Raw genomic sequence first — 14445 nt, 5'->3', positions numbered from 1 at the left:
GGACAAGAAACAAGATCCCAGAAGCATAATCAGTGTCATACTTGGTAGGAGAGGAATACAGGCATAATTTAAGCTGGGCAAGCAGAGAAAAGGAAGTGGTGTTGTGCTGTATCATTTAATTTCTGTTTAATCAAGAGGAAGCTTTCTTCGGGGGGTGGGAGGGGGGGAAGGGAGTAAGCACTCAGAGTAAGGCCTAGTGGTAAGTAAAGCTGGAAAATGTGGAAGAAAATAGTTACAAAGATGCCTACTGTATGTGGCAGGAGATAAATCATCAAGTTTTTAGAACATGCCAGGAACAGCTTTGCTGCAGACGTGGCAACAAATGCTAGCAAATTACTATTTCTCATTTTAAGAGGAAAAAAACTGGTTTAAAGTCTAACATGTAGAAAGTAATTTGTTGAAAGTGATAAGAGTTAACTGTTCCATGAGATTAAAAGGATTTTAAACGCAAGGAACCAATAAAGAGGGTGTAATGACAAAGATGAGAAATCTTTTCTTTTATAAAAGGTGCAAAGAACTTTAAAACATCCTGGCAGACCACACACTAAACTTCCACAGTAACATTATTCATGCAGCCACAGGCTATAAGATATGGAAGTTGCAGACTGAACATTTCCCACCCCTGATCTAAAGGAATGCATGAGCTGGCAGCTAAAGAAGGATCATATTAAGTTTACAAGTGTAAGATACTGCGATACAAAGAAATGATAGAAAGCATATCTGGAGATCAGTATCAGAAGCTTCTTCAGTGATCCAAGATGAATCCAATTATACGTTACAACAAGAATACATGACCTGTGATAGCAAGAAGAGGATTCAAAGAAAAAAAAAAAAAAAAAGTAATGCACACATAGGGATAACATTAGAAAGACTAAGCCATACCCTGCAAACTGTAATTCATCCTGCAAATAAGAATTTCTAGAAGTACATGAAATAAGAGGGAAGAATAGGCACATTAACAGGTAAACAATAAATGGAGGAGTAAGCCCGCACTGTCTTATTGCTTCAGTCTTCAGAAAAAGGTTAATTGCATCTACTAATAATGATGAGCTTAAACAAAAAAAAACCCCATAACTTAGGCATTTCAGTTCTGGAATGATGATCATCATTGCTGAAGACACTTTAAAACATAAAATTTAGGATTGCTTGCACCTACACCTTCCTGCACACAAGTTTTTGTATGTGTCTTCTGAATTTCAGAGTTTGCACAACTGTTCAGTCTCCTTAGATAACTAAGGTAACCTCAGATTTCCAACCCCCCCCCCCCCTTGTCACAAGGAGTTGCTTGCTGCAGGCACAGCAAATTATTACATATGTCACCATAGCTGAAAACAACCAGCTCTGAACTCAGCAAGTTCATAAAGGAGAAAATACAATACCTGTCTTTAAAAGGAGAGCCCAACAGATTCTAAAAACAGTCAGAATAACCGATTCCTAGGTATATGTTAAAACAAGCTGTTAAAGCCAAAGTATTTGTAAGTGCCTAAAGGAGAAGGTGATAGAAAGCAAGTAAGCAAGCCAATCTCATTTTGTCAAGAACAGCTGAGTTTAATGAGTGGGGTTTTTTGTTTGTTTGTTTGTTTTTAAACTCACGCAGGATAAAATGGTCACCTTGATGGAGGGGAAGGGAAGAACAGAGAGGAAAAAAGTGACAATACATTTGATATACAGGCATACCTTGTTTTATTGCGCTTTGATTTATTGCACTTCGCAGATACTGCCTTTTTTTTTTTTTTAAATACAGATTGAAGGTTTGTGGCAACCCTGAGTCAAGCAAGTCTATCGGCACCATTTTTCTCAACAGCACGTGCTCACTTCGTCTCTGTGTCATATTTTGGCACTTCTCGCAATATTTCAAACTTTTTCATTATTATTGTATCTGTTATGGTGATCTGTGATCAGTGATCTTTGATGTTACGATTGTAATTGTTTTGGGGCGCCACGAACTGCGCTCATATAAGATGACGAACTTAATCGATCAATGTTGTGTGTGTTATGACTGCTCCACCAACCGGCCGTTCCATTTCTCTCCCTCCTCGGGCCTCCCTATTCCCTGAGACACAATATTGAAATTAGGGCAATTAATAACCCGACAATGGCCTCTAAGTGTTCAAGGGAAAGGAAGAGTCACACGTCTCTCACTTCAAATCAAAAGCTAGAAATGATGAGGCTTAGTGAGGAAGGCATATCAAAAGCAGAGACAGGCCGAAAGCTTGGCCTCTTGCGCCAAGCAGTTAGCCAAGTTGTGAATGCAAAGGAGAAGTTCTTGAAGGAAATTCAACGTGCTACTCCAGTGAACACACAAATGATAAGAAAGCAAAATAGCCTTATTGCTGATATGGAGAAAGTTTTAGTGGTCTGGATAGAAGATCAAACCAGCCACAACATTCCCTTAAGCCAAAGCCTCATCCAGAGCAAGGCCCTAACTCCCTTCAATTCTATGAAGGCTGAGAGAGGTGAGGAAGCTGCAGAAGAAAAGTTTGAAGCTAGCAGAGGTTGGTTCATGAGGTTTCAGGAAAGAAGCCGTCTCCATAACATAAAAGTGCAAGGTGAAACAGCAAGTGCTGATGTAGAAGCTGCAGCAAGTTATCCAGAAGATCTAGCTAAGACAATTGATGAAGGCAGCCACACTAAACCACAGATTTTCAATGTAGATGAAACAGCCTTCTACTGGAAGAAGATGCCATCTAGGACTTTCATAGCTCGAGAGGAGAAGTCAATGCCTGAGCTTCAAAGCTTCAAAGGACAGGCTGCCTTTCTTGTTTGGGGCTAATGCAGCTGGTGACTTTAAGTTGAAGCCAATGCTCATTTACCATTCCGAAAATCCTAGGGCCCTAAAGAATTATGCTAAATCTACTCTCTCTGTGCTCTATAAGTGGAGCAACAAAGCCTGGATGACAGCACATCTGTTTACAACATGGTTTACTGAATATTTTAAGCCCACTGTTGAGACCTATTGCTCAGAAAAATAGATTCCTTTCCAATTACTGCTCACTGACAATGCACCTGGTCACCCAAGAGCTCTGATGGACACGTACAACGAGATTAATGTTGTTTTCGTGCCTGCTAACACAACGTCCATTCTGCAGCCCATGGATCAAGCAGTAATTTTGACTTTCAAGTCTTATTATTTAAAAAATACATTTTGTAAGGCTATAGCTCCCATAGATAGTGATTCCTCTGGTGGATCTGGGCAAAGTAAATTGAAAACCTTCTGGAAAGGATTCACCATTCTAGATGCCATTAAGAACATTCCTGATTCATGGGAGGAGGTCAAAATATCCACATTAACAGGAGTTTGGAAGAAGTTGATTCCAACCCTCATGGATGACTTGGAGGGGTTCAAGACTTCCGTGGAGGAAGTAACTGCAGATGTGGTGGAAATAGCAGGAGAACTAGAATTAGAAGTGGAGCCTGAAGATGTGACTGAATTGCTGCAATCTCATGATAAAACTAACGGATGAGGAGTTGCTTCTTATGGATGAGCAAAGACAGTGGTTTCTTGAGATGGAATCTACTCCTGGTGAAGATGCTGTGAACACTGTTGAAATGACAACAAAAGATTTAGAATATTACATAAACTTAGCTGATAAGCAGCAGCAGGGTTTGAGAGGATTGACTCCAATTTGGAAAGAAGTTCTATTGTGGGTAAAATGCTATCAAACAGCATCGCATGCTACAGAGAAGTCCTTTCTGAAAGGAAGAGTCAATCGATGCAGCAAACTTCATTGCTGTCTTATTTTAAGAAATTGCCACAGCCACCCCAACCTTCAGCAACCACCACGCTGATCAGTCAGCAGCCATCAACACTGAGGCAAGACCCATCATCAACAAAAAGATTACGACTTGCTGAAGGCTTAGATGATGGTTAGCATTTTTTAGCAATAAAGTTATAAAATAAAGTTAATAAAATTAAGGTATGTACATTGTGTTTTTAGACATAATGCTATTGCACACTTAATAGACTACAGTATAGTGTAAACATAACTTTTATATGCACTGGGAAACCAAAAAATTCATGTGACTCACTTTATTGCAATATTTGCTTTATTGCGGTGGTCTGGAACCAAACCCGCAGTATCTCTGAGGTATGCCTGTATTGATTTTTAAGCAAGATGATACTATTACAAATAAAAAGATATGTTAGAATCACCACAATGTAGGTGCACAACAAGCACTTCACTGTAGCAAAACTATTAAAACCTCTTTTTCAGCGAGTCTGCAAGACTGGATGACAAATGTGTTCAAGAAGATGTGAGCTTCAATTCAAATTCTTCTCAAATTGCATTTACAGTGTCTCATGTGAATCACTCAGCGCAGAACACTGCAAGTTCATGCTATAGCTCTTCTGTACGGCTGAGGTTTTAAAGAAGGATGCTCTCTTCCCACTTTCAAAAAGCTTGACAGCTGAGTTGTTTGAAAGCTTGAGTTGTTTGAAACCTTCATTTCTGAGAATTTTAACTGAAATTGACTACCATGTGCAAAAATTATTGGAGGAACATGGATGGGAAAAGAGATTTCAGGGACAAAAAACACAGCACGACCACATGTCTTGTTTTAGCTTTCCACAAGTTACTCTTGAACAGTTTTTACCAGTAGCTTGAGGTTTCACAGAGAAGTCACTCCAGAAAAAGTATCAGAGGATCAGGGCTACATTTTATTCAACATTCTCTTTAGTGATCTTCAAAAAAGGAATAGAACAGGCTTTCACGAGTTTGCAAAAGGGGCTAGAAGCAGTTGCCAGACTTTAAGATGCAGGATATCTTCAAACTGAATTCATAAATCATTTGGAGTTAATATTACCTTCCAAAGAATATCAGAATCAGAAAAGAGCATTCCACTGGACAAACACAAATTAGGAGAGCGACTAAATAGCACTACAACTGAGGAAAAACTAAGCTATTGTTATTCAGGTGATGGGTGCTGCTGTTGGGTGACAGAGTGAGTTGAAGAGCAAGCGCCATTCAGGGCAGTACAATGCGGGGGGGCGGGGGGAGCAGGTACCTTGCTTTTTAAAAACAAAACAAAAACAAAACCCAAAACACACACCTGTTGGAGAATTATTAACCACTCCTCACTCTTGAAGTTGGCTAAACACAGAACTAGGCAGCCCTGGGATATTGTCCCTAAAGGTCCTAAGCATGGAATGAGATAAATGTTGTCAGCAACTGCCTAGGCACATCCTGCTTTAGCGAAAAACAAAATAGACTATCAGCACCTGAGAATACTTCAAAAGATCCACAGTTCCAGGTTTTGAGGATTAAAAATCTCCAATTCCCAAAACTTTAATAATACCCCTAAGACTTAAAAAAGAAAACAAATACAAATAGCTGCCTGAAACAATAAAAGATTCAACATTTGTTTTCAATATTCCTTGTATTCACAGCATGCTTAGAAATCCTGCATTGAATTTTGCTTCTCGTTTTTGGAGTTAAAGGGTCCTGGTAAATGGGCTGAGAAATTAACACTTATTTTATACTGTAGCTCTCTGCTGGCTGTGTGGATAAATAAGTGATTATGTGAGATTTGAGGCAGACAAAGTGACGAGCAGCTTAAGAAATTTCACATTCGAGAGCTAATCAAAGTAACTCTGCATTTCTTGTCCAGGCAGGCAGAGAAGCTCACTTATTTACAAGCCAGAACTGCCTTGGGACTAAACAACTGGGGAATAGCAGTATCACAAGTCTAACCGAAGACTTTAAAAACCGCCTACTGCACTTAAATCAATTTTCGGTCAAGATTTGTATTTGAGGAAAACTACATCAGTGAGGTTTTATGAATAAAGGGAGCAACTTCAGACTGCAACCTAACAATGTTTCTATGATTTTCACCACAATAAAGAATGAGTTAACCTAAAGAATTTTCTAAAACATGTTCAAGTTCTTTCCTTGACAACAAGCAGCATGATTTTTCTCCAAGCATCCCAAACAAAGATCTAATTTAAGATGTCGCCTGTCTGGAATGTAGGCATGCTCTTCAAGATTGAGAGATGCAGGCCACAAAACACAAGAACCCAAAAATGGTATTAAGTCTTTGATTATTAAGAGCCATATGCTGGAGGGTTGAGTTCAAGGAAGATTTAAGGTAAGCGCTTAATGAAAGAATAAACTAACCCGTATCCTTAGAAATACTGCCTATAAAGAAAGATTGGTTAAAAAAAAATAATAAATTGTGCAGTTTCTTTAAAGGAAGCATGGAAGCATAAATCCTACTACATGCATATACTGTACACACACTTTAGAAAAGAGATATGCATTAAACTCTGTTAGACATTAATTTAAAACCAAACCTAAACATGCATCTTAACCAAAGTACCATCTACAACACAAGCATTTTTAATATGAATACATCTTCACAAGCCACAGCCATATCCTTATTGAACAGGGCAAGCATCTAATCTTTAAAAGACCTTTTTCCACAGTATACTAAGATTCTAACCTGAAAGCATCATTTTATATATATAAAATGTTATACAGAAGAAAAAAATTTTAGGCATAAGACTGAGGACTTAGGATCAAGTTTAATCTTTAATTTTGCTGGAGAAACAATTTTGTCCAAGCTAATAAAGTGCACTGTAAGTGAGCATTTCAGGCATTTCTCATGTCAATTTTTCAACTGTTGGTATCAAGCCCTGAATAACTACTTAGAACATCCTAACTTTAAGCTTTTAATAATTCAGTACTTAGATTTTTATTTTTCTCTAGCCCCTCCTTATATATACATTGCTTCTGCTTCAATCCCTATGCATGTCAATATTTTCTGACTAGCTATTATTGCTATTTCTTCTTACAGTTTGTGAATCTGTATGCACATTTTAATAGATTATAAATCTGGCTTCAATATATCACTTAAGAAACCTATCTATTGGCAGCTGAATTGCTTGAAGCTATACAGAAATAGAATTAGCAATTTCCTAAGTAAAGTAGGTGAGATCCAATACACATTCAATACTGTATATTCAGATACACTTTTCTTAATCCTAGTTTAGAAATTCTATTGATCATCTTCCTCTGAACTCACGATATCCACACTGTACAAAGTGGGGTTTTTGTTTATTTTTTAAAAATCAAGAATCCTAGGGAGTTCAAGCAAGGCTATGGCAGGAGATAAACATGCAACTGCATGTGTAAAACAAAGAAAAGACAAGCATTCACCTTCTGTATTACGCTGTTCAGAGCCTTCGATTGCAGGGAAACGTGATCCCCGACACGGCAACCCTGCTCCACCTTAAAATGATTCGAAGCATTGGAAGTCTATTCTACAAACTCATTCCTCTAGTAATTAGGCTGGAAGTTAAAATACTATTTCAAAGTTTATACGGGAAGAGTTTAAACCCATTTGTTCTTGTGCCAGTGTTGTTCTTCAGCTAATTTTCCTCCTTGGTGTTTACCGCCTTCCTGCCTCTTCCAGGATGTACTTATATGGGGTTATCATATTCCTTCTTGGCCTTCCTTCTATTAAGCCAAATGAAGAAAGCCTTTCAGTTTCCAACCTCAAGATAAATTCTATATTCCCTGCTCACATGAATGGCCCTCTTCTACACACCTATTCCAGTTTGCTCACTTTTCCAGCATCTCAAATATCTTCTGTCTTTTTACATCAGTACAAATTCAAACAAGCTTAGCAGCAGAAGAGAATGCTACAGTTTAAGGGAATGGTGAAAGCAAGAAAGTTTAATTCCGTTTCTGAAAACACTCAGTGTCAGAGCTAACTATTCAGTCACAAAACACAGAGAAAAGGAAAAAAAAAAAAACAGCCTTGTTTAATTTTTTTTTAAATCACATAAAAAATAAAACCATTAGTTTACAGCATATGAAAATTTAATTTTTCCACAGTCAAATTTGGCAATGTTTTAACTATCAATAGAGTTCTTCAAACTGATTTACATAAAACAGCAAAATTAATATAAAATTGAATAGAGAGGAAGGAATCATTTTTTTAAAAAGTTAAATTTATTCAAATAAAATTCAAAGGCTGTCTTGGAAGTTTCCACATCACATTCACATTTGAAAACATGTTAGACATGGTTGACTTTTAGAAGTGTAGGGCTTTCCAAAGCTCCTTGATGCCAAGTTGGGCAACTAACTGTCAAACACAGCTTTACCCTGCTCAACTATTTTGGCAATACATTAATAGTAACCACTAGTGTAACCCTTCCACAGAAGGATTTTCCCCCCAAACTCCACAATCGTCACTTTGTTAGTAGAGTCCTTTCTACTCTAAAAGCCACAGCATAGCCCACCACAACATGCATCCAAAGGCAAACAGCTTCAGTGTGGATAGGTAAGTTTTGTTTCAAGAGGGAAGAACTGTTATGAAGAACAGTACCATCGACTCTTGTACTTATGCTGGAAATGCTACATTCTTTAAAACATTTTGGCCCTATCTAATTTTTTTTCCCCCTGTGCAATGCTAGTACAGTTCTAAGTCCTGGAAGTCAAAATTTTCAAATCAATAAAGTAACTGAGGACAGCTTAGAGGTACCCAGGAAAGAGTTCTTAACAGAAAGCAGTGCTGTTTTAAGTGACCTGTCTTACAAGAGGCCCCACAGACAACGCATTGTGATAATCTAGCCTCCAGTTATCCAAAACACAGCACATATTAGAAGAGTCCTGTCTTAAAGGACAGTCACATCTATTGCAGGTGGTTAGTAAGCATGAACGTCTCTTATGACGGTTTAGCAACAGCTAGGTTGGGCCAACTTGCATAGGAGAATGGTATGGCACGAGCAAGTATTCTGCTGTCATTCTTGTCACACTGGCATTACTTCAGTTTAAATGAGGTCACCTTCATTTAGTACTCAGTCATGCCCCAAAGCACTGACTTAATCAGGAGAGCCAAGTGTACCAGCTGAGGTTGTCACACTACCAAGATGATAATATTACTCTTTCTATACTGTCCTCCCTGCGTGCATAGGGCAACAGAGAGGCTACCAGACAGAATGTGGCAGATCACCACACAGAAAGTTTCTTGAGGAGGAGAATCAATAGCTGCCCTACTCAATCCTGCTAACGCTCAGCAAGGCAGTCAGAGGCAAGTAACAGTATCTGGCAGTCAGCTGTAAGGCAACACTGATATTGTCATATCTGCCACCTCTATAATTACTCAAATGTGTATCTCTGCAAACTCTATACCTCTAAATCAGTATGTTAGGGATTCTCAGGACACTTGGAAGTTGAGATGTCACTGTCCAAAGCCTTTGAACTTATGACAAGCAGCTGCTTATCAACTGTGACAGCTCACTATGAACTCAAACAGTGTTAAGTCAAGGAAGAACCACATGGAAGTTATTAGCAGAACTGGCAGTGGCCCTTATCTGATGCAGAGAAAAGCAATAGCACTAGCAAGACTGTACAGTGCTGGTTATTGTAAAACAGTATTTCATCTTGACCACCAGAGACCAACACACATACATACACCTGAAGTAACAACGTCTTTCAAGTGTAGGGGAATACCAGGTTGTCTTAATACTCCTCACAGATGACGGCTGGCTAATAATGGCTTTTACTGGGAAGATTCTGTTTGCAAATCATGCAAGTGCAATACTACATAATCAGCTCCAACACTTCCTATAAGATCCTGTTTTCAGTTGTTTGCAGCTTTGCCAAAGTGATCATCTGGACTCAAGGTCTCCATGCCAGACATTTTTCCCTAATTTTTTTTTAGGAAGTCTCAGCCATGAAACCATAAAAACAGTTTCATTATTTCCAAGAATGCAATTAGGGAAAATAAGTTGTTTTGACCATATTAAGGTATTCTGGAAGCTTTCCCATGGAGAAGCTCCTGCATGCCCAAAACCAGAAGCAAAGAGTTTTAGAGTATGTCCTCTGTAAAAGTAATGCATCTTTTGCAACACTGAAACATTGCTTGCCAAAGGGATAAACCCTAAAAAGTTTGTTTCTCGAAAAGACTGGTTGCTACTTTGGGTTCTTCAGGTGCTATAAACAAAATATTCCCTAGTCAAGACAAAGTAGAGCTTTCCCCATTTTAAGACTAAATTAAGAATAACAGTTGTATCTTACATAGAAGTAAAGAAAGAGTTAAGACGGGCTGGATAAGGAGCACTGGGATAACAGAAAGAACCATGCACACAAGGTAATGATCTATGTGTAAATCTCATGGACAAACAACCTTCAACTAAGAAACAAAACTCCAAATACCTTCCTTTGCACTGCTCAGAGAAGGCTTTATACCTTTACTTGTATATAACTCTATACATAATTTCCATCTTTCAACTTTGAAGATTAAAGTTTCCATGAGAAATGCTTCTATGATGTTACTATATATTAAAATGGTAGCAAAAGGACATGAAGTTGCCTATGACAGCAAGGCACTAGATCGTAATTTCTTGCATAAGCCAATAAAGTTTAGAACTTGAATGCCCCAGATACATTGCGATATACTTCCCAGAGTCATTAAGAACAGGGAAGATCTTCATCCCCTTGATATGTTTTGTTGCAAAATGACAGAAAAAATAAAAACTGAGTAAACACAGCAGGAGCAGTGGTTGAATATAATGTCAAATACAAGTGTTCAGTATTACTTCAAATCAGATATCCAGGAAAATAAAAAGCACCAAAAAGTAATAGTTTTTTTTTTTTTTTTTTTTTTAAGGAATCTGCTATTGTGCTTCTTCTTACACCACAGAGGAATGCTGAGGAGAAAAGGAAATAATCCTGACTTCAGAGAGTATGATTTCCTCTCAATACCAAAACTATTACCTCTGCTTAGTGATATCTTACCACATTCACTTAGGATTCTAATCTGTTGTGGAAAAGGTAACGTAAGGCATCCTCCATTACTACATACCCTAATGCCCTAAAGCACATCTTGTGTGCAGAATACTCTGCCTCTACTTCACAAAGCTCCAGCTTTAACAACTGCATAATGAATGCTTATTAGAAATGAGTTACAGTTGCAAAAAAATACTTTAAGTATAGTATTTCCTAACCTAAACACTTGACCCTTCAGCCTTAAGAATCAAACAAAAATGTCATATGCACATCAACATGCATCTTATTACTAACTTCTCGTAATTCTTTTTCACCCAAACACAACCTCCGTTTTCATACCTTGATTCAGAAATTCAGTTGACAGTGGGAAGCTGGCAGATAATAAAAGCTTAATAAGAAATCAGTTTCTAGAAAATCCACAGAGTGGGGGAGGAATTAATCCAGACGCAACAATTAGTTAAGAGGAGATGCAATTACTGGTGAAAGTCTATTTCAAGAGTCAGTCAGAAACAAGCACATGACATAGGAGATGCATGATACAAAAGAAGAAAATGAGATGAAGGCCAGAGCATTGCTATGAGAGATTCCATTCTAATGCAAACTGTTAATCATATAACTGTCTAAATGCTATTTTGTGCAACAATCTAGGGAAGTACTGCACTCAAGAGCCAGTGCATCAGTCCCACGATGCAAATGCTACAACTGCTGGACATAGTTTGCAGAATTCTTTTTCCTGGACTAGGACTTGAGCACTGGAGAAACATGCAATTAACTTAACTCGGTCTGCGTAAAATACCTTGCAAAGGTTCCTTAGGCTAGCAGATGACAAACAAAAGTAGTTAATTCTGCTGCATCAGTAGCTACTACATTATTGCCAAATTGAACAAATGGAAGGTGGCAGACACGGATATGAGTCAACACTGCAATAAAAATAGTTTCCAAAATAACATGCTAAAACTATACCAATTAAAGTCATACAATTGACAGGTATGGGTTTGCTGCTCTCACCCAGGCTCCACTCTTACAGCACAGGTAGCTGCCGTAACACAACCATTTCTGGAATTCCAGCTTAATAAATTAAAGCTAATCAGTGTAAATAGTTAACTAAAGCCTTTTTTTCCTGTTAGATCTTCAGAATAATTTGTCCTTGTTCTTTTCCAAACTCATCCTACTCTCCAGAACATAAAACCCCAGATGACTCCTGACATTGATCTGAAGCAAAGAACAGCTCTAGTGTTTGCTTATTCTACCTCAATATAAAACATGATTGCACAAACGACTTGTGACAGTTTATATATGTTTATCAGATGAGGTGCCTCCGCACTAATCTATTTCAGGCTACAATGAGAAACTCTTCACCCATCAAGAGGTAGCTTTCTGTTAGAGAAGACTTAGGTAGGTCATTCCCACCCCCAAAGAACACTGAACAGGATGAATTCACTGTATTTTACCTAATAAGTTCTTTGTTTATTTTAAACAGAACATCCTTGATGGTAAGAGAATCCTAAACAAAATAAATATCCACTGGTCTATCCAGTCCTTCCCCTCTGTGCACATATCAGCCTATGGCCTCTCTTATTTCAGGTGTAGTGCAGCTGACACTGTTAAACATCATTTCAGTGCGATTTGCTCTTACACCTCACATGAGGACAGTATTGTCAAGCCAAACAAGAGAAGAGAACTAGTAGCCAAGCAATAAAAAGTTACATTGATCCTAGAGAATCCAGTCACATACATGACATAAACAAAAAAGAGGAACACCAGCACTTCTTTCTGGGACGGTATTAACAGCATGCACCACACTGTCCACACTCATTAGCTACAGAGTGTTCAGACCAGGGAAAAAAATATTCCCCTTGAGCTGACAGCACCATTTTATTTAGAAATCATCTCATCAGGCTAGACTGTATATTCATTACAGTGCTACTCAGAGTATATGTCTTTCTTGTACTACTTTTTCAATTTAACCCTCTTAATTAGAATTCAAATTAAATGAATGCCTTCTGCGCTTTCACATTCTCATTTGTGTAACCTTTGAGGAGAATGACAAGCAAAAATCCATTTTAGCATACTGGAAAGCATTCTCTGCACACAGTGAGCCTCACTTTTCAGCTCTTTTTATTAAGCTCTGTTTCAAAAGAACTGCAGCATAATTTGATACACAAGATAACTATCAACTGTTGATGGATACAGAAACTTGAAAGCTAGAAAGGTGAAATATTTAGAAGTAGAGGCAGTCAGAAAAGCGGCTTCAAAACAAGTTTCAAATTTCTAATTTAACTTACAATTTTAGGTATCACTGGAGAGAGCCCACTTGGAATCTGACAAAAGATCATCAGTTACAATGTTGCTGCATCCACTTAATGAAATGTAATCAAGATTTCAAAGAAGTTACCCAACCTCTGAGCACTTACTACTTGCCATTCAACAAAAACAGTGAGCCCTGTCAGACCTTATTTTATTCCCCCCAGCCCCTATATTAGCACAAATGCAACTACAGCATCCAGTCCAAAAATTTAGGTCATAAAACAGGTACTGCAACTTAGCTGCTGCATTTCCATCTGCATCCCAATTTTCTATCATTCTCCTTCTACAGGACTCATCTAGCATTCTGGACAGTAGGACATATGTTACTTGCATCTTATCCTCTGAATACAGCATTAGACATCCTTTCCATTTGGCTTCAAAATTAGGCATAAAACTAGGTTTTACTCTAATCCGGAAGGCTAGTGAGGTGACCAATTCCTTTCAAAGTTCACATACTATTTTGAACTGGTCACAGGTTTGCTATTAAGCAATCACTTTTGACAGATCCCTGAACTGCTCTCCCCAAACCAGTCCGGGTACCCCCAGGCAAAGTCTTAGTTTTAAAGTTAAAAGAATTCAGAGACACTAAAATTAATCAAAAGTTTGAAAACCAGCAGCAACCACCAAACTTTCTGAAGAAAAGAAGTCAGGTTATCCTATTCCAATGATTTAGAGACAAACAGATATTCAGCCTAATCAAATATCTCCAAACAATACTACATGACATTAACGTTAAAATTGCAAAGGTGTTCCAAAACTGAGGGCTTTTTTTTTTTAGACATCCTTTTCAGATACAGCAATTTCTAAAGTGTTTAAAATAGTTTTTAAAATGGCTTAATTGTTAGTGAGTCAGCAGGTTTTTAGAATCCACTCTCTAGAAGTAACCAGATTTATACAAACACACACACACATTTATATAAACCAGCTCTTCAGTTTAAACAGTCTAGAATAAGCATAAAAAAGTCAAGGCATAACAAAAAAAAAAAAAGTTAAACAGTGCAAGAAGAGTAACTACAAGTTAGTAACAAATTCCTTGCAAATATTCATATTTATTCACATTCAAAATTCACAAAGGTGCAAGTATTTCATTACTCTACAATTCAAGCTTCGTCTGGACTTCTTAAAAAAGAAAAAAACAAACAAAAACAAACAAACAAAAACCCTTAAGGGATCCAGTTGTTAAGAGCTTCTTTTTACACACGTACGTACACACTTTAGAATAAAGCTGTTATTTTGTCAGACCAGTCCTACCAACTGCAAAAAGCATGACAGTAACCAAGAAGCTGGCTTATTAGCACACTGCCTTCGACGTTTCTTTTCACAGAATGACTCAGCCTACTATTTTCAAAGTTTCCCTTAAATATGTGTCCTACATTTTACAATACCGGTTAACAACTCCAGCCAA

At 37.8% G+C, this 14445-nt stretch overlaps 1 protein-coding gene across 3 annotated transcripts in view; it reads right to left on the bottom strand.

Annotated features, from left to right (window-relative positions):
- The window catches only part of PRKAG2 (protein kinase AMP-activated non-catalytic subunit gamma 2), a 232793-nt gene that overhangs the window by 40657 nt on the left and 177691 nt on the right, over nt 1–14445 (bottom strand). The gene's annotated exons all lie outside the window — the stretch shown is intronic.

Source organism: Apteryx mantelli, chromosome 2, assembly GCF_036417845.1.
Source record: "Apteryx mantelli isolate bAptMan1 chromosome 2, bAptMan1.hap1, whole genome shotgun sequence".
Classification (NCBI taxonomy): domain Eukaryota; kingdom Metazoa; phylum Chordata; class Aves; order Apterygiformes; family Apterygidae; genus Apteryx; species Apteryx mantelli.
This window is presented reverse-complemented; position numbering and strand designations above follow the sequence as displayed.